This window comes from Sciurus carolinensis, chromosome 14 (assembly GCF_902686445.1).
Source record: "Sciurus carolinensis chromosome 14, mSciCar1.2, whole genome shotgun sequence".
Taxonomy (NCBI): Eukaryota; Metazoa; Chordata; class Mammalia; order Rodentia; family Sciuridae; genus Sciurus; species Sciurus carolinensis.
The window spans coordinates 66,689,405-66,709,565 of NC_062226.1; positions in this window are offsets into that span (position 1 = coordinate 66,689,405).

Genomic DNA, 20,161 nt, shown 5'->3' on the forward strand with positions numbered 1-20,161 from the left:
GGTGTTCTGAACTCTTTTAGCCTAAGGGCAAGACCTGAGAAATATCACATGGTTCCAGTGATACAAATTGTGTCAAATATTATCCCTGTGCCAGTTGTAGCTGATGATTCATCTTACCAAGAGGTACTGATAATAAAAACTCTCCAAATATAATCTCAGAAATTTTGAATAACAGATTTTCCATGAAAAACAAATCACAGTTAAAAAATAAAAAAGAAAAAGAAAAACTGGGAAATGCAAAGCAATGTGATATTGAGTTGGTCTCAGTCAGTTGGAGATTCTGGGACTCAGGGAAGTCTACTGATTATACCTGCTTCCTTTATGGATTCCCGTCAGAAAAACCTCCTTCTCTATCTCTTTTTATGTCCTTGTTAAATTTTTTAACTTATGTTCAGGACTGACCTTCCCCCATCTTGAAATGCTAATCAAAATAACTAGTTATCTAAAATGACTGGTTGAAAATGCTACATGATTAACTACCGTGGTATCTAAGATGGCTTATTCTGTGTACCACACACAAAAGTACCTAGAGAAACAATAGGACTCAAAGGAGATCATTACAAATCATAAATCAACGAAACACAGAAGAAGGCAGAAGAAAAGGCAGAAATGGAAATTGTAATTCTTTTCCCATCAATAATTATTTTAAAGGTGAAAGGATTAAACTTCCAAATCAAAAGACATAGAGTGACTGAATGGATAATGACAAGACCCACCTATATGCTGTCTATGAGAAACCCACTTTGGATTTAAGCACACACATAGAGTGAAAGTAGAAGAATGAAAAAGTCCATGTAGATGGAAATCAAAAGAGAGCATGGATGGCTCACCAAAAGAATATGCATTATTTTCTAGTGCACACCAGTCTTTCTCAAAGATAGAGCGCATGACAGGTCACAAAACAAATTTTAACTTATAAAAATGTTGAAGTCATACAACATATGCTTTCTGATCATGGTGGAATTAATTTTAAAAAAGACAAATGGGAAGATATCCCATGTTTATAAATTGAAAGATCTAATATTGTTAAAGTATATGTAGTACCCAAAGCAACCTACAGATTTACTGTAATCCCTATCAAAATTCCAAAGGCATTTTTCACAGTAATAGGAAAACAATTCTAAAATTCATGTGGAAATACAAAAGACCCAGAGTAGCCAAATCAATTTTGAGAAAGAACAAAGCTGAAGGTGTCATACTTCTTAATTTCAAAATATGTAACAAAGCTACAGACATCAGAACAGGCGTGCTGGTATAAAGACAGATATATAGACTGATAGTGCAGAATAGAGAACCCAAAACACCTCATATATGGTCAGTTGTGTTTTGATAGGGATTTAAGAATACATAGTCAAGAAGAAACAGTCTTTCAACTAACAGTGGTAGGAAAACTAGATATAAAATAATGAATCAGATTCCTATCTTATACCATACATATAGATCAAATCAAAATGAATAAAGTATGGAAGATATGAAACTGTAAAAAAAAATCTAGAAAAAATATAGAAGAAAAGCTTTATGACATTGGTTTGGCAGCGATTTAATGGATATGATACCAAAAGCACAGGCGACAAAAACAAAAGTAAGCAAATAGGGCTACATCAAACTAAAAAGTTGCTGCACAGAAAAGGAAACAATCAAAGAGGGAAAAGGCAAACTATGAAATTGAAGAAAATACCATATATCTGATAAGGAATTAATACACAAATTATGTGAGACATGCCTACAACTCAATAGTAAAAAGTAATAGCCAGATTTAAAATGAGTGGACATGGCTAATAAGAATATGAAAATATGTTCATTGTCAGTAATAGCCAGAGAAATGAAAATTAAACCCCAAAGACAAAATCTGTTGGCAACTATTTGGGTAAAATGGATCCTTTGTGCACTGTTAAAGGCAAAGTAATGCAGCATTATGGAATACAGAGGGAAGGTTTCTCAAATAATTAAAAATAGAATTATCATAAGGTCCTGCAATCTCACTTGTGAGTATATATATATATTTTTGAAAGTCTGAAATCAGGATCTTAAGGAGATATTAGCACTACTGTGCTCAGTGCAGTATTGTTCATAATAATGAAGATGTGGAAAAAACTTAATGTTAATTGACAGATGAATAAAGACAATGTAGTAAAATGCATGTAATGGAAAACTATTTAGACTGAGAAAGAAGGACATTCTGACACATGGTATAACAATGGATGAACCTTGAGGAAATTACGCAAGGTGAAATAAGCCAGACACAGAAAGGTAAATCCTGCCTGATTCTACTTCATTCAAGCAATGTGAAATAAACTCTAGAGATCTGCTGAACAATATATCTATATTCAAAATTTGTTATGAGATATCATGTTGAGTATTTTTACCATAACAAAATTTAAAAATTAAAATACTTAAAATCTAATAAAGATTAAAGTAGAATAAAAAAGTAGATGAAAAGAAAAAGAAAATGGGATTTAGGTAGAGTTAGCCCACAATAGATTACTAATATGCTATTTATAAACTTATAAAGAAAGCTATCAGGAACTATATAATACTTTCTATATTTTTTTATTGCCCTATCTTCTGTTTGTTGACTTTGGTACAATAAGTATCTAACCTGTTTAACCTCAATAATATCTTTGTCTACAGGTGTTTACACAGACCTTACAGGGAAGAATCTCCTGACAAAGAAAATAGTAATACTGCATGCTGCAAAGCTAGGGGAAAAGTTTGGTTAGTTCTCTTATTTTTAACTTGATCTTAGAAATGTCAGTTTTTAGATCACAACCCCTTAAGTAGAAAAGAAAAATATAAGGGATATGGGTTTTTGCCCCCCGATCCTTAATTAAGGATTGAACTTAATTGACTGCTAGATCTGCTAGATATCTCATTATTGTCAGAACCTGTTGTGGCCCACAACCAACTACTCCTCAACCAAAGCAATTATTTTTAACAAATGTTTTATGTTGTTTAATTGGTTTATATCTCATTACTGTATGGAAGGTTAACTCAAGGACTTGCCTAGGGGTTAATTTTGTAAGTAATGCATCTTAGGGTGTTCATCAGTAAGTTACATTTTTCTGTTTTGAAAATTTTCCATGAAAAAAAATCACAATCATGTTCTTTTGGAAAGAAGGACAGTCCCTGCTCCCTTCTTATAGTGAGCGGCTCTCTCCATTGCTATGCCGTTATTGTCTATGGTCCACCCATAGACAATAACCTGTGAAGGTGGGTGTCCTTTTCTTTGGACAAGGTTCCTACTGAGGCTTCTCAGTTTTCCACATCAAAACATGTAGATATTTCAGTTTTTTCTTTTTCTTTCTTTCTTTTTTTTTTTGGTACTGGGGATTGAATCAGTGCTAAAAGATGCTCTACTTCTGAACTTCTTCCTAGCCCTCAGTTTTTCTTCTCCTTTCTTTCCTTTCCTTTTTTGAAAAAACAGAACATGGGCATTCAATCTCTTATGAGAGAATGTAACACAACAGTGCACTGCTCAGTTAGAAGCTAAACAATGCTGTATAATACTCATGGAGGGAGGCATTTAAAACAAATAAGATCATCCCTTCTTCTAGTTAGACTAAACATTATCTTGGATAAAACTAGGTTATTTATGATTGAAGAACATTATTTTGAATTATAGCTCAAATAGCTCTAGCTATTTTTATAGTTTCTCATTTAATTGAAAGTTTGTTCTGAAATCTTCAATTTCAGTTGAAAAATGAATGCTAAGTGGCAGCTATATAAAGCTTACCATGCTGTTCTTTACAGGTATGTGGAAAGTGTTGTTCAGCAGACCTTTTTTATTCTCCTTATTAAAATTTGGAGAAGAAATTTCTTTATGTATTCCTGCTTTCTATGAGTAACTAATATGTATTTTTCTTCTAAACACTGTGAACAGGTATCTAATTATGTGTATCTATTGTGTTATCTATTTGTATAATCAGTTTATAACCCAGGCAGAAAGATCTGAGATAAATTGATGGCCTGTTTCCAGCAAGTTTGCAAGACTGAGGGATGTATGTTTGAGTACTTAATCCAACTTTAAGCAAAGAAGTAGAATAGCCTATTGGTGATGAAAGAGGTCTCTGAAGCGGAAAAGCTTGGGTTCAAATGCTAGTGTCCCCATTTACTATTTACTATTTGTGACCTTGGGTTGAAAAATTACTCAACATTTTGTATCTCAATTACTTATCTGTAAAAGGGAGATATTAGTAGAATCTTCTTATTGATTTGTTTTGAGTACCACATATAGAATAGTTTATGGAGCATGCAATACTGTATACATATTAGAAGTTATTTTTGCTCTCTCACTTTCTTCTGATTATCTCTCCTTTTGTTTTTCTTGTGGTGCTGGGGATTGAACCCAGGGTCTTGTTCATGCTAAGCACATGCTCTACCACTGAGTTATACCCCCAGATCTCAATTCTCTTTTATTTTATCAAGTTATATGTGAATTTTTTATTAGAATAACAATGTACTTTTGGTAACTCTTTTTGTTGTAAATGTCAGAAATACATCTTAAATTATAATAAGTAAAAGAGATCTTTATACAATATTACCAAAATGAACTTTCAGACACAGCAGGATCCAGAAATTAAAATAATATCATTGTTTCTTATATTTGATTATCCTGCCCTATTTTAATTAGAGCAAAATTTATCTCTTGTCCTCTTACCATATTTCCTGTATCCTATAGGTTTATATGGAGGCAGATTTAATTAAAATAACTTGACTCCACCATCTTCAATCAGAAGTTCCTCATTAAGAAACACAGGGTGGTGCACACCTATAAACCCAGAGACTCAGGAGGCTGAGTCAGGAGGGTCTTAAGTTAGGGGCCAGCCTCAGTAATTTAGCAAGACCCACTCTCAAAACTAAAAAATAATAATTAAAAAAAAGGGCTGGGAGTGTGGCTCACTGGTAAAGTGTCTTCTGGGTTCAATCCCCAGTACCAAAAATAAATAAATAAGTAAATAAATAAATAAAAAAGAACCTCTCAAAAGAAAATGAATAAACAAATAAAACCTCTCCTACCATCGACTTCTTAAAGACATTCAATACAGTTTGTGAATGAGGTAAAACATTAAGCACTAAATAAAGTAGGATATTAATATTTGGAAATTTTGACTTCTTTGTGAATATTATTTTCAATGTTACACAGATTGACTTTTCAAAGAGCATAAGCATTATTTTGGCCTTACCATAGAGTATTTTTCAGCCTCAGAATCTGAAAATTCCTCAACAACTCAGCCTGTGTTTCTAAAGAGAGTGCTTCACAGTCAACTGAATTCGATTATGTGACAGATTTAATTTGGTGTTTGTAGTCAATAGTAATGTAACTACCACGTCCATAACCTACAGACACCTAGGCATGTGCCAAGATCACCAAGCGTTTTTTCCGATGTCAGCTCTGGACTGTAAGAATGCCTGCTTGGCACTGGATTGAGAGGATTTTGAGACTGCTTTGGATAGTGGAAGGAGTGCCCTGATAGATAAATAAGGACTGAACTGAATAAGTAAGTTGCCATGTATTTGTTATCACTGTTCTATGCTATCTTTTATTCCAAAGAACTAAAGATTATATCTGATGAACCCATGCAGAAATACTCATATCATTCTCATATCCCTACACAAAACAGTTCCAAAATGTTCATAATCTGTGTCTTGTAAAAACTTAAAAAGGTAGAAACTTTGCACTCCTTCTTGGTGATGATATTAGTAATTGGAATTGCCACTTAGCAAGTCTGTTTTAACACAAATGTTACTATTTAAATTTATTTTTTTTGCTTCCCTATCTAATAAACAGTAGAATAAGAAAGATTGCTTTATTCAAAACAATTCAAAACAGAAAGCCATTAAGTTTCTCAGATGATTAGAACTTTACACATACTGACATAAAAAGTTTGAGTAGAGGTAAATAATTATGTTTTGAAGATAATTATTCAAAATCAATTCATAACTGCCTTTCAAAACATCCCTTTCAAAATTGTCTTCCATCAGTAGATAGAGATTGAATATTCTGACAGTTTTAATAAAAATATCAGATATTATAAAGTTATTTGAAAATGTGTATTTTAGGTTTTACTCCAGATTAATATGCTTTGCTATTATACATAAATAGTGATGATGGCCACAAATCCTCAATGTTGAAAGCTAACAACACTTTAAAATATTTTCATCTAAATTTTCAATCCCCCTTTTCCTCATTTTCATATGAAAATTTTATATTGTAAGTGAACATCTGTATACCAAATATGTAGATTCTATTGCTAATATTTCCCAAAACTTGCTTAATCACTCATCTACTTAAAAATCCATTCCTTTATCCTATCTACCTTTTTCTTTTGTGATGCATTTTCAAGTAAGTTGTAAAATACAACCATTATGAAAAACAGTTCAGAATTTTCTCATAAGTTTAAAATAGAGCTACCATATGATCCAGCAATCCCACTCAAAGGTCTATATAATCCAAAGACAAGACAGTCAGTATGTGAAAGAGAGATCTGTACTCCCATGTTCATTGCAGCACTATTCACAATAGCCAAGATGTGAAATTAACCTAAGTATCTATCAACAGATGAGCAGATAATAAACATTTGGTATAGATTTATAATGTAATGCTGTTCAGTCTTAAAAAGAGATTTTGTCCTTTGAACAATATGTGTGAAGCTGGAGGACATTGTGTTAAATGAAATAAGCCAGATAGAGAACGACAAATGCTACATGATCTCACTTATATGTGGAATCAAAAGCCATGGGACATGGTGGGAATGTTGTTCAAAGGATACAAAACTTCAGTTACAGAGAAAGAATGACCTGGTGTGCAATGTGGTGACTACAGTTAATAACAATGTATTATATTCTTGAAAATTGCCAAGAGTAGATTATAAATGTTCTCATCACCAGAAATTGATAAGTATGTGAGTAACTCACGTGTTAATTCAATTGATATAGCCATTCCACAATGTACATGTATTTCAAGACTCAATTTATACATTATAAATAAATATAATCATTTTGCCTACTAAAAAACATTAAAGCCCATAACTCTGAACTCTGAGGAATACAGATTTTGCTCCATAATGTGAATGGGTTTCATCCAATCAACTGCAGGTCTTCAGAAGATAAAGACTCACTTCCTATCAGAAGGAATTCTACCCCCATCCTGTGTTTGGATATAGGTTGTAACTCTTCACTGGGTCTCCAGCTTTCTGAGCAACCTGGCAGATTTTGGACTTGCACCTCCATTCTCTTCACAAGTGCACCATGTGTTTTCCCAAAGGCTACATGATATATAAAATAGCAACAGATTTAATACAGAAGCAAATACAAGAATCCAATTGTCTTCTATTAAGCCAACTATAAAAGGGACTTTCAAAAATCCAAGCAATACTTAACACATTTTGTGTAGTTTGGGAAAATACAATGAAGATCATAAATTTATGCTATTTAAATTTGCTTGTCTTTGTTTATCATGCTTAAGGGAATAAGTATTTTGTTAAAAAAAAACCCACATAAAAACTGAGATAATTTATAGACATCACTACACTTCCCCCTAAGTATTTCAATGTGCATATCATAAAGCTCAATATTTGTTTATTTGTCTGAGGTAAAACCTACATGGAATGAAATGTGTGAATCTTAGTGTTACCATTGAACAAGGTATATAAAGGCTTTCATCCATGTCACCTAAACCCTATCTTGATAGAGTACATGGCCATCACCCCAGAAAGACTGTCCATCCTGGATCTGCTTATTGCTCCAGTCAACCATTGTTCTGATGTTTCTCCCTTGAATTGGTTTTGCTGTCTTCTATATGGAATCACACATATGCACTCCTTTGTTTAAAGCTTCTGTTACACAGCATAGTATATTTGAGTTTCCTCCATTCTGTTTTGAAAATTAATATGGCATAAAATTAAAATTTTATGGCTGGGTTGTATGCTGTCATATTATTATACCTGCTTGTTTATTCATTTCTGTTGATGGGCACCTGGGCTCTTTTTAGTTTCTGGCTATTGTGACTAAGGCTACTATAAATAATCCTGCAGAAGTCTTTTTATGGAAATATATTTTCATTTCTCTTGGGAAAATACATAAGGTTGGGAATCCTAGGTTATGGGATATATGTGTATTGAATTTATAAGAAATGGTCAGAGTTTTCCTGAGGTGTGTAACATTTTACACTCTTACCACCAGGGCTTCACATTTTCACCTGCAGGGTTGTCAGTCTTTAATTTTAGACATTCTGGCAGGGTTTTAGTAGAATATCCATATAGCATAATTTCAATTTCTTGAATGATGATTTTTTCATGAAATTTATTCATTTCATCAAAATATTGAGTTAGGGCATTAACAAAGGCATACTATTGATTTCTATTTTATTTTTAATTATTTTTGATTCATTGTACACAAATGGGGTGCAACTATCATTTCTATGGTTGTATACAAAGTAGAGTTACACTGTTTGTGTAATCATACATGTACATAGGATAATCATGTTTGTCTCATTCTATTATCTTTTCTTCCCCCTCCCTCTCCCCACCCCCCATTTCCCTCTATACAATCCATCCTTCCTCTATTCTTCCTTTACCTCCTGACCCCCATTATGTATCATCATCCACTTATCAGAGAAAGTATTTGGCCTTTGATTTTTTGAGATTGGCTCATTTCACTTAGCATGGTATTCTCCAATTCCATCTATTTACCTGCAAATGCCATAATTTTATTGTTCATTATGGCTGAATAATATTCTATTGTGTATATATACCACAGTTTCTTTATCCATTCATCTACTGAAGGGCATCTAGGTTGGTTCCACAATCTGGCTATTGTGAATTGAGCTACTTTAAATATTGATGTGGCTGCATCACTGTAGTATGCTAATTTTAAGTCCTTTAGGTATAGGCCAAGGAGTGGGATAGTTGGGTCAAATGGTAGTTCCATTCCAAGTTTTCTAAGGAATCTGCATACTGTTTTCCAGAGTGGCTGCACCAATTTGCAATCCCACCAGCAATGTGTGAGTGTATCTTTTCCCCCACATCCTCACCAACACCTATTGTTGCTTGTATTCTTGATAATCACCATTCTAATTGGGGTAAGAAGAAATCTTCGGGTAGTTTTGATTTGCATTTCTCTAATTACTAGAGATGTTGAACATTTTTTCATATATCTGTTGATCGCTTGTAGATCTTCTTCTGTGAAGTGTCTGCTCAGTTCCTTAGCCCATTTACTGATTGGGTTATTTGTATTCTTGGTGTAAAGAGTTTTGAGTTCTTTATACATTCTGGAGATTAGTGCTCTATCTGAAATGTGTGTGGCAAAGATTTTCTCCCACTCTGTAGGCTCTCTCTTCACATTGTTGATTGTTTCCATTTTAATTCTATACTATACCCGAGAGTACAATCAATATGATGTTACACCATTTAGAAGTTCTGAAGCTTCATTTACAGTTTATGATATGATTCTCTTTGTGAATGTACTTTGTGCCCTTAAAAATAATACACGTTTAACAGTTTTTGGCTGATTGTTCTATGACATCAGTTATGTCAGGGTGATTGATAGCATTGTTCAAATCATCTGTTCTTCTGATTTTTTATGTCTACTATTTTTGTTGGTTTTTTTATTTATGTATTTTGAAACTTTGTTTTTAGGAACATGCATTTTTATGATTGTCTTCTGGAGAAATGATCCAATTATCATTATAAAGTGATTTCCTTTGTCTCCAGCAATATTTATTTTCTTGAAATACATCATTTTCTTATATCAAAATACCTACACCAACTTACTTATGCTTGTTGATCATCTATGTACATTTGTATTTATATATTTGTAGCCATTATTCTTTTAAATATCTTGTCTGCTGGTATTTTTTTCTCTCCTCTTTCTGAGGCTCAAATTAGATGTGTGTGATGTATATTTTCATAGGCTCACACAGGTCACTGAGGTTTTTTTCATAACATATATGTTTTCTTCATATTGAGTAATTTTGATTCCTCATAAATGTTCACTGTTTTTCTTTCATCTCATTCTGTTGTTATATCCATTCTGTAAATTACTTATTCCAGGTTTTTAAATTTTTATGTTTAGAATTTCCTTTGTTTCTTTCAAGAGTTTCTTTTCTTTGACTTTATTGCACTTGTGTTTTCTTTATGTCATTGAGCATATACAAAAATCTGCTTCAAAATTCTTGTCTGGGGCTGAGAATATAGCTCAGAGGTAGAGAGCTAGGTCAGCATGCACAAGGCCCTGGGTTTAAGCCCCACAACCACAAAAGAAAAAAAAAATAAAGGAAAGAAAAAAGATTGTTGAATGTCAAATACCTGCACATGTGAAAAAGATTAGTAAGGAAAATAAAAGAATTCTTTTAAAAAAGTAAAATTCTTGTCTGCTATTTCCTTATCTGGATCATCTTAGGGGCATTTTCGTTGACTTATCTTTAAGAGTGGGTTATATTTTACTGTTGACTTATGAGTCAAATAATTTTCTGTTGCATCCTGTACATTGTGAATTTTTGTGTTTTTAGAGACTGAATTTTGTATCATTCTCCCAAAACTGACTTTTAAAATTTTTTTTTAAAATGTGGGCAAGTAACTTCATTGAACTCAAACTGCAAAATCTGTCTCTTGTCCAGAAGCCTACATCTCTGTTTGGTTCATTTTGTTTCAACTGGAATATGTAATTCTTGTCTCATGTAGGTGTGTTTTATCTGTCAACAGATATTTGCATGGAGTCGATCCCCAAAATTGGCCCTCTTTCTCTAGCTCTCTTCTTTCTAGGATTATCCCTTCACACTCTGGCAGCTGTGATCATCCCTCAGTTGTATCCTTTTGTTCTTCAGGCCAGAATTATTGCACATTTGCTTTCAAACCTTTGCCCACCCTGCATGGCACAGACTGAGGCCAGTCAGGCTAGGACTTCTGAAAGGGGTACACAATGCCAGCTCTTCAGGAGATTGGTTAATCATTACTGGGAGTGCACCCTTATAGATTTTTAGGTTATATGATTGATGGAAAAATATGCTATTGTATGTAGGTGCTTTTTCTAAAGTCATTTGTTTATTTTTACCGATGTTCACAAGTTCAATTTAATTTTTTAGTGCTTCTCCAAATATGGGAACAAAAATGAAAGTATTCTAATAGTGGAAAAGAAAAATACTTTCTGGACCTTCATTGTCATGCCTCCCATAATAATCTATTATTCCCAATATGTCTCCTTTATCAGGGCCTGTTTCTAGAAATTTCTTATAATTTATAAATATATTTGTCATATCTTATTGACTTAATTGAAGAGAGCTCTTTATGAACACGTATTATGTTTTTATATAGCAGCAAGAATTAAAGCCTATGACAGTATGTAAAAAAAAAAATGAGAAGACAGTCACTTATTGAGGGTTCAAATCATGACCTGGCTCTTATTAGCATCATCCAGGAGTCATCTGAGCTTGCTTACTGTGGAAATCCCACTCTTATGTATCATGGCATTCATAATTTATATAATCATAGTGGCAGCCAACATTTATTGGGTGCTTACAATCTACCATACCTTGACCAAGGGCTTTATATTTAGTTTTTCTTTTAATCTTTACAACTATTATCATTCTCAGAGAAGTTAAATAATGTACCAAGTGGTACTCATAAAGGGGTAGAGTACACCTTAAACCCAGAAAGTTTGTCTTCAAAGTTTTTGATCCTAATGATTTACTAACTATAGTCAATATGTACCCTGCTGTGATTCTCTAATCCCTCTCAAATTCATCATTTGTCTGTATGATTCATTATTTTAATCCTCCAGAGGGTAACAGCCTTGAACTTTCTTATCAATATCTTCCTTTAAGGGCAACTAATGTGTCTTGAATGTAGTAATTGTTCAATGAATGTGTATTGAGTGCTGTGTTCTTGCACTCTATCAAGTCTGCTATCCTAATCTCTCATTTCACATCTATTTTTCCTTTGTAATATACCTCCATCATGATGTATTAATTATGTCATTGTTTATCTCCCCAACTAACCTGGGTGTGTTTTGTAAGTTTCTCTATCCCCAGTATTTAGCCCAATGTATGGTATGCAGAACACAGTCAATAAATACATGATGAGTGAATAGTTGCAGAAGGTATTATGTTATAGCAGAGGGAATATGTCATTAATAGAATTTAAATTAGTTTTGTTGTTTAGCATAAGAAGATTATTAATATTAAAGCTTAAATCTTATCTAGTAGCACAAATATGTTATCTAGTCATAATCCTTTTCAGGAAAATTATACTGGAAGTAACAGTCCTCCCAAATATTCAATTCTTAGATCCTTTACTTTCATAAAGCATCAATTTGTATAGAACACATTTTTGGATGTCAAATAATTAACATATTTAACATGTTGCATTATCTATATGTTTTTTAACTCATTCAAAATATTTTTGAGTTCTCTTTTATGCCAGGCTACTGCTAGATTCTGGGGTTACAAATGTGAAAAAACATACAAATATGAATAATTCACTATATTTCCTGTAGAGTCTGTAATCTTGACTTTCATCTTGAATTAAGTATTCCATGTCTAAGTTATTTTCTATGCTATATAAATTCAATCTAAAAAACTTGTATTCTATTCTTTCAAGTCATTGAAACAAAATCTTAATTATCAAATTATAATGCTCTATCTTCAAAGACTATTCAGAGTGAATTCTAGTGAACACAGTTGCAATGTCCAGCTGCTGGTCATTAGCACAACTTCCTGGAATATCAAGAAGCTGCCAGAACATTCTATTTTATTCTTAGACATTATGTGAATCAGCCCTACTGAATTTAGATGACAAGTCATCATCCTCTAGTGGAGTGGACTCTGATTGAAGAAATACTCTAGCTGGTCAGTTATGTCTACACACACTGAATGGCTGACCGTTCTGTTGATGGGACTTTATAGCAGGGGAATAAAGACCTTGCTCAGTGAGCACTACTCCTTCTGTAGCTGTTTGTTTAGAACAGACACTTAATCTTTTCTAAAGTCGCCAGCCTACGTTTCTCCTGACCAGTGCTGGCATTTCTCTGCTGTGAAAGCGCTGAGGGGCTGTGAACAGAGAATGAGCACAGTGTCAATGTGGAAGGCTCTTTGGGAAAAAGGGAGTCTTGATAACTGAAGAAGTGAAGCAAGTTTAGCTGGAAAACAGGTGACTAAACTTTTTAAAAATTTTACCACTGTTAAACTGTATAAAGATGTGTAGTAAGAACTTTTATTCACCGAGGGACTCTCCTAAGAGATTGAAAAGGCAAGTGGGCATAGTGTAGGTTTTTCTAAAAGCAGACCCAAAATAAACATTGGGTGAAAGTAGTTAATTTGGTAAGTGATCTTAGGTGAAAAGAAAATGAACAAAAATAAGAGAAATGAGACAGAGAGTGGAGGAACCCCCCTGAGGTTCCTGAGGGGACTGTGACTCAGTTCCCAGGGTCCTCTGGGAGCCTGTAGTGGACATGCCTCAGAATCCTCTCACCAAGGGCTGAGGAAGCTAGGTTAGCTACCCACCACCTCCTGCCCACATCTGTGGAGAGTTGTTTCTGAGGGTGTTAAATCCCTGGCACTGCTAGCTCACCCTGAGCATGGTTTGAGCACATTTCTGAGCCAGAAGCTTCCCTGTAAAGAGACACAGAAACTTGGGGTAAAGAAGTCAATGGCTGCATCCACCAAGCTTCAGGTGATGGATAGGCATGTTGGTAGTCATGATAGCATGTGGTATGGGAGTTAGTTGTCTGCAACATAGGTGCTCCATAAAGTTCTTTTATCTGCACTATATAAAGAGTTTCCACAAATCAATAATAAAAAGGCAGACCCCTCAATAGATAGACACCTCAATAGGTTGTTCAAAAAGGAGAATATGGCTAATAAATATGAGCTAAAAATCTCAATCTTAGTAGTTTTAGGGGAATGGAAAAATAAGCCACAGTAATATATCATTATACATACATCTGAATGGATAAAATTTTAAAAGATGACATAGAGTAGTGAGAATTTGAAGCAGCTGGACCTCTCATACACTCCTGATAAGAGTGCAACCACTTTACAAAACTGTTGGCAGTTTACACATATGCATAACCTATGCATATATGTATAATTTAGGAGAATTCATTACACTGTGTATTTTCGGTTCATGTTTGTTTCATGCTATATTTTGTATTTACTTAGAATATAACATATAAGATGAGGAGAAGCATTTTCAGAACTCTTTCTTGATAACAAAATAGTGAATTTTTAAGGCATTTTGGCTATGGAAAAGTATTTTACCATTCCACAGCAAATTTGAATACAGAAAAAAATAAAGAAAGAAGTATATAATGAAATTCTGATTGATTTTTTTCATACAATGATAATATATTTTAAGTGGTTTTGGGGTCAGTATCCCCCAAAGGTCACCTGTATTGTCTTCTCTCTCAAATATGTGCTTTCAGGAAACTTCTGATTTTTCAATTGAATCAGTAAGACTTTATTTTGACAGATTTTTCTTTTTCTTTTCCAACAAAACAAGGTATATTTTTTTATTGTAGTAAAATTCACATAGCAATCACCATACTAGCCATTTTAAAATCTGAAATTCAGTGACATTAGGTACATTCCCAGTGTCATATAATCATCACCATTGTCTAATTCTTGAACATTTTCATCACCCCAATAGGAAAGTCTGTAACAATTAAACTCCTCACCTTCACCCCCACCACTGGAAACCACTAATTTGTCTTCTATTTTTGACAGATGTTTCAATGGACCTGTTGAGAGGGAAATTTTATGAAAATGTAAAGGTAGACAGTCGTTCTCAAGGGCATGATGAACACTGATCTGAATGAGTCCTGGCCATGGGCAACATTTGTAGCCTCTGGTATCTCCCTTGAAGATGCTGACTCGACATGAGGGGCAAGGTCATCTGTGCCTCGGGGTAAATATAAAGTGATCATATCACACTGAGGACTGTAGTAATATGAATATTTCATGAAGATGAGTTGATTATATATATTTAACCATGAAATTTCCCATAAGAACTTTTCCTAACCTTTTAAACATGTAATTTTGAGTAGTTTTCAAGGGACTAATATTTTTAATATATGCAGAGCTTCTATAATGTATATAATCTACAAAGATGTACATTTACTTTATTTAGGAGCAGACACTTAGCAAATATGGCCATTTCATTGATGAATGCCTTACCTTTGAAGCAAACTGTGCATTACTACTCATTTGATCTTCATAAATCTCAGTGTATTTTGTATGTATCATGAAAACAATCTGCTTTGTGATCCCCCTGTTAATCATTACTCTTGCTTATTCTTTTCTTGAATTCCTTCTTTTGTTTACATCTTTATTCCTGATAGAGTGTTATCATTTATTTATTAGGTTACTAATTTATTCATCCATCCATTCATAGCTTATCAAATATTTATTGATAATTTACTCTGTGCCAGTCACAGTGCAAGCTACTGGAGATATAATTGTATTTATGTCACAGTTTCTGGTCTCTGAGAGCTCCCAGTTCAGTAAGAGAGGCCAGTAGATCCATCCATGTAGTGAATAAAGTAAGCAAAGCTCTGTAATACAACACTTCACAAAAGAAAGTGGTAGGAGAAAAGGAAGTTCAGTTCAGCTCCCCAGACCAGGAGGTCAAGAGGGACGGAGGGATAAGCAATTATTTATATGCAGAGGTTAGATACTAGGGTTGGAACCATAGGTAACTCCAAGTAGTTTGTTATGGACAAATCAGAATTAATAGGGAAGGGAGTAAAGATGAATAACATAAATTCATAATACTGTATGTTTTAATGTCCCAGAAACTATTAGTTCCATATGTAACAACTCTTTTCATCCTCTCAACAACCTTTGTAGTAGTTACTATTATTGCCTTCTCACAGATGAGGAATCTGAGGTCCAAAGCAGTTAATTTTTCCATTTACCAGTTTGTGGTAATTGGTAAAGGCAAGCTTTGAACTCTTAACTCCTATGCTGTATTAAGGGAAAAAGATCTTAGAGGTCTCATGCCTATGAATTTGGAATCTGTTCCATATACAATAGAGATAAGAATTTTTAGGAGGGCGGTGACATAATAAAAAGTGTGTGGGAAAGTCCACTCAACTCCTAGGGGGAGGGTCAAGATTAGGGAGGCCACTTCAGAGGCAAGGAGGCCAGCTATTTATTTTATATTTTCCATCTTATTCCAAAATTAATTTAATGGGATTTACAGAGGTTTGAATAAGATGCAGTAAGAAAAAAAAGACACAGTAAGAGAACTAAACTATAACAGGAAAGAGAGAGGCTAAAGGTAAAGATAAAAGTGACCCCAGCACTAAACAAAGGCAGAAAACATGGTGCTGTGCTGTACACTTGCTAAGGGGCAGCTCACCTTAGCTCGAGTTTTTCAGTCATCAACATGAAGATGGAAAAGCAACCAATTCACAGTCTTCATAGAATAATGGATGGAGGGAATGGTGAGCAAAACGAAAGGGGTATAAAAGGAAAGAGGGACATTCGATAGATATTTTTCTGATGATTTGGCATAACAAGTAGGTAGATATTACAATGTCAAGGCTGGAGGCCAATAGTGTATAAATATTGTTCATAGCTTGGTTTTAAGATAGTTGTTGGATGACAGAAAGTTCAGAATTAGGTTTCTGGGTAAGTTCCTCTTGTACAGTCATTTATTTAATAGTTACATGAGAAGTTATATGGTTTAACTATCAACTGAGCAAGGCAAATGATTGGCATTATCTTATGGAAATAGTGATGGGGGAGAAAGTTTCATGCCTGAACAGAATTGTTCTTACCCTAATTCATGTACTTATGCACACATATTCTGCTTGCAATTGAACTGTGGAGTAAGGGGTTGAGGCTGAATACCTAATGTAGGATCAGTATTATCTTAAAGAAAAAATTTCCATCTGTGCTAACAGTCAATATATGCATACCAGTACCAAGGGTTCTACTCCATATAGCATGACCAAGGAAGTTTTAGACTAGAAAAATTATTACAGCAGGTGCAACCAAATGCCTGTCTCACCCATAACTCATTAAAACATCCATAAGTCTGGAATTGAACAAGGAAGACTCTAGTGTATCTTCCAAGATTAATGATTTGTGAAATGTTAACCCAAATGACTGAATTAGACGATGTACTGGATGAGAATATTTGTTATGAACAGTCAAATTAGTTTTTTGTTAAAACTCACCTTGATGATAATTAGGAAAAATATAAGGCCATTTACTTTATAAGTGGCACAACTTAAAAATTAAAAAAAAAAACAAGTTATAAGAAGTATTTTTATATATGGGAAAGAATTAATGAAATTCATTCCTTAGAACTGTGGCTGTCTCCCAGTAACTGAATGAATATCGGAAACCAGTGGACTACAAATTATATTGTTATGTTATGTGCATGTATGAATATGTGACAATGAATTCCATTGTTTTATATGATTATAATGCATCAAAAAATTTAAAAATAAAACCACACATACAAACCAGTGGTGTACACTGAGAGTAAATAACTTTTAATCTATAATCAGTCTGAGTTTCTACACTGAAAGGGCCGTAATGGGAAAACATCACAGATACTCTTGCATTTATTTGTTTAGACTTCTCTAGAAATGATTTGAAATGAGGTGAGCATGTACTTACTGCCTTGCCTTTCCTTCTACCTTCTTACTTGTTTATGGTAAAGCATTGATCTAAGAAACACTGATTTACAGTTTTCTAAAGTAAGAAATCAGCATGTGGTTCAGAAAGCATATCATAAAAGAATAAAAATATATATAATCTGGAGGATTTTTAAATGTCATTTTTTAAATTGGGTCCAGAGTAAATTGGGACAATTTTATCAAATCCTTAAGAAACAGATAATTCCAGTGTTATCAAAACTGTTTCACAATTAGAGCCTTTTGGTCAAATTCCTAAAACTCTGTATTTGTCTTGATGATGTTAGGAAGCCACTGGTTGCTAGGACAGCAAAGTCACCCACAGGTTAACTTTCCATCTTCTAAGCAAAAGGGACTTTTGGTCTTTATCTGCACATATTGGCCTTTTGCACTAACAATAAATTATAGTAGCTTGGTAAAACAATAGTCAACAATATGTAAGTAGATTATCAAAGAAACAGCAGGGATAACTTACCCTAGAATACCTATGAATAAAACCTAGCACTTAGTCATTAATTAGGACTAAAGGAAGAAAATATGTATCAATGCTAAAAATTGAATTAATAAATTTAATATTCATTTGTGATAAAAATAATAATATTTAAAATCCCCTTAACATGGTAAAGAATTTGTGTCATAAATCTATAGCAAGCATCGCACTACATGTCTAAACTATAGAGACATTAGTCTAGTATTAAAAACATGTGAATGTGCTTGGAGTTTCGGATCCAAGATGGCGGCCTAGAGGGAGACTGCACCCCCTGTCGCTCCAGAACCCAGGAGTTAAGAAGGGGAGGCATTGAGAGACTCGGACTGAAATAAAGCCACGGGTGAGTCTGCCCCCTGGGTAAAGCTCGGCCCGGGGGGCAGGCCCAGATAGAGGTGGCTTATCGGAGTCAGGCAGGGCAGCTAGAGTCATCCACAGGCAGCCCTGCGCACTCCACGGTGGGCCCCGCCCAGACAGCCAGCTTCTCCAGGTTCTCGGAATGGAACTGGCCCGCTAGTGAGAGCCTTTCTGACCAGAACAAGCTCCGAGTCCCGGAGCCAGTGCAGCTCAGCGTACTCTGGCACGCAAGCAGATTCAGGGTCCAGACAGGGCAGCCAGAGACTTCCCCAAGTAGTCTGGACCCCTGCGGTGGGAGGTGCCGTTCAAGGCTAGCTTCTCGGAGCTGACCGCCCAGTGAGAGACTTTCTACATAGAACCAACCACAAGCCCCCGAACCAACGGAGAGCCTCGATCTGCAAACAGCCTGTGGGATCAGGGCAGGGCAGCCAGAGACCTCTTCAGGCGGCTCTGCCCACTCCGGCTGCAGGCTCTCTTCTCAGGGCGATCCAAGATGGCGGCCTAAAGGGAGACTGCACCCCCTGTCGCTCCAGAACCCAGGAGTTAAGAAGGGGGGCATTGAGAGACTGGGACTGAAATAGAGCCACAGGTGAGTCTGCCGACTGGGTAAAGCTCGGCCCGGGGGGCAGGCCCAGATAGAGGTGACTTATTGGAGCCGGGCAGGGCAGCTAGAGTCTTCCCAAGGTAGCCTTCCACACTCCAGCAGTGAGCTCCTCCCACGGCCAGCTGCACGGTGCAGGCCCACAGTGAGAGCATTTCAGCATAGAGCCAGTTCCAAATCGTGGAACCAGTAGGGGACTAGGGGCAGTTTTCTTCGGATACGCTGCTTTGTCAGATTCCTCCAAGACATCAGGCTACTGAAGGCTGGGAGGTGATACACTGGAAATCTACCGGGACACTATAAGCCAATAGCGGAAAACTGCAATATCTCAGGGTCCCACTGACAACTGACCAATATGAGAAAACAAGGGAAGAAAATGTCCCAAACAAACCTAGATACTACATCAATAAAACCCAATGACAGCACAGCAGAAGAAATGTCAGAAAGGGAGTTCAGAATGTACGTAATTAAAACGATCAGGGAAGCTAATGAGGAGATGAAAGAGCAAATGCAGGCATTGAAGGAGGAGATGAAAGAGCAAATGCAGGCATTAAATGATCGCACCAATCAACAGTTAAAAGACCAAATACGGGAAGCAAGAGATCATTTCAATAAAGAGTTAGAGATACTGAAAAAAAAAACAAACTGAAATACTTGAAATGAAGGAAACAATAAACCAAGTTAAAAACTCCATAGAAAGCATAACCAATAGAATGGAGCACCTGGAAGACAGAACCTCAGACATTGAAGACAAATTATTTAATCTTGAAAGCAAAGTTGGCCAAACAGAAAAGATGGTAAGAAATCATGAACAGAATCTACAAGAATTATGGGATATAATGAAAAGGCCAAATTTAAGAATTATTGGGATTGAGGAAGGCTTAGAGAAACAAACCAAAGGAATGAACAATCTATTCAATGAAATAATATCAGAAAATTTCCCAAATCTGAAGAATGAAATGGAAAACCAAATACAAGAGGCTTATAGAACTCCAAACATACAAAATTACAACAGACCCACACCAAGGCACATTATTATGAAAATACCTAACATACAAAATAAAGACAGAATTTTA